At 42.3% G+C, this 906-nt stretch overlaps 1 pseudogene; it reads right to left on the reverse strand.

Moving 5' to 3' along the window:
• Positions 1 to 13: 13 nt before the first annotated feature.
• LOC108531199 (high mobility group protein B3 pseudogene) lies at positions 14 to 600 on the reverse strand (annotated as a pseudogene).
• Between the last annotated feature and the right edge of the window lie 306 nt (positions 601 to 906).

Consider the following 906-nt stretch of genomic DNA (forward strand, 5'->3'; position numbering starts at 1 on the left):
AGATAAAGTTTCTTTATTCATCCTCCTCCTCCTCCTCTTCTTCTTCCTCCTCCTCTTCTTCATCTTCCTCTTCCACCTTTTCCGGGCAACTTTAGCAGGACCCTTTGCACCATCAAACTTTCCTTTTGACTTATAGTCAGCAACATCCTTCTCATAATTCTCCTTCAGCTTTGCTGCCTTAGGGTTGTAAGGCTGCTTTTCACTGTCATTTAAATTATTCCACATCTCACCCAGGTTTTTGGCCACGTCTCCAATAGAGATGCCGGGGTTTGTGGATTTGATCTTGGGACTGAATTCTGAATAGAATAGGAAGAGTCCAGACGGTGGTCTTTTGGGAGCATTAGGATGCTTCTTCTTCTTGCCTCCCTTAGCTGGTCTGTAATCCTGCATTTCCCGATCATAGCGCACTTTATCTGCCTTTGCCATTTCATCAAATTTAGATTTCTCTTTCCTGGGCATCGTCTTCCACCTCTCAGAGCACTTCTTGGAAAATTCTGCAAAATGGACAGGGACCTCTGGGTTTTTCTTCTTATGTTCTTCTCTGCACGTCTGCACAAAGAAGGCATAAGCCTTTGGTTTCTTGGGGTCACCTTTAGCCATCCTGACTGTATTGTTCGCTAGTCTAATTGGGTTAAGTTCTTGATGAAGAGGTACCTGGTTTGTGTTGGTACAGAATTCTCATTAGAATATATAGTGAAGCTCTATACATGTGTTCATTAAGGTGACATTCCAATTCAGACACATTTCCAATCACATACCCCAGATATGCCAAAGAGTTTAAACCTCAGTCCTGATAATACTACTTCTCAAGTGTACTATTCTAAAGTAGAAGAGATTTCAGAAACTTCAGACAGATTTGGTGATCCGTGCTTACAAAGATCTGCTGGATAGCCAGCTCAAATGCAC

This window comes from Rhinopithecus bieti, unplaced genomic scaffold (genome assembly GCF_001698545.2).
Source record: "Rhinopithecus bieti isolate Rb0 unplaced genomic scaffold, ASM169854v2 scaffold_1012, whole genome shotgun sequence".
Lineage (NCBI taxonomy): Eukaryota > Metazoa > Chordata > Mammalia > Primates > Cercopithecidae > Rhinopithecus > Rhinopithecus bieti.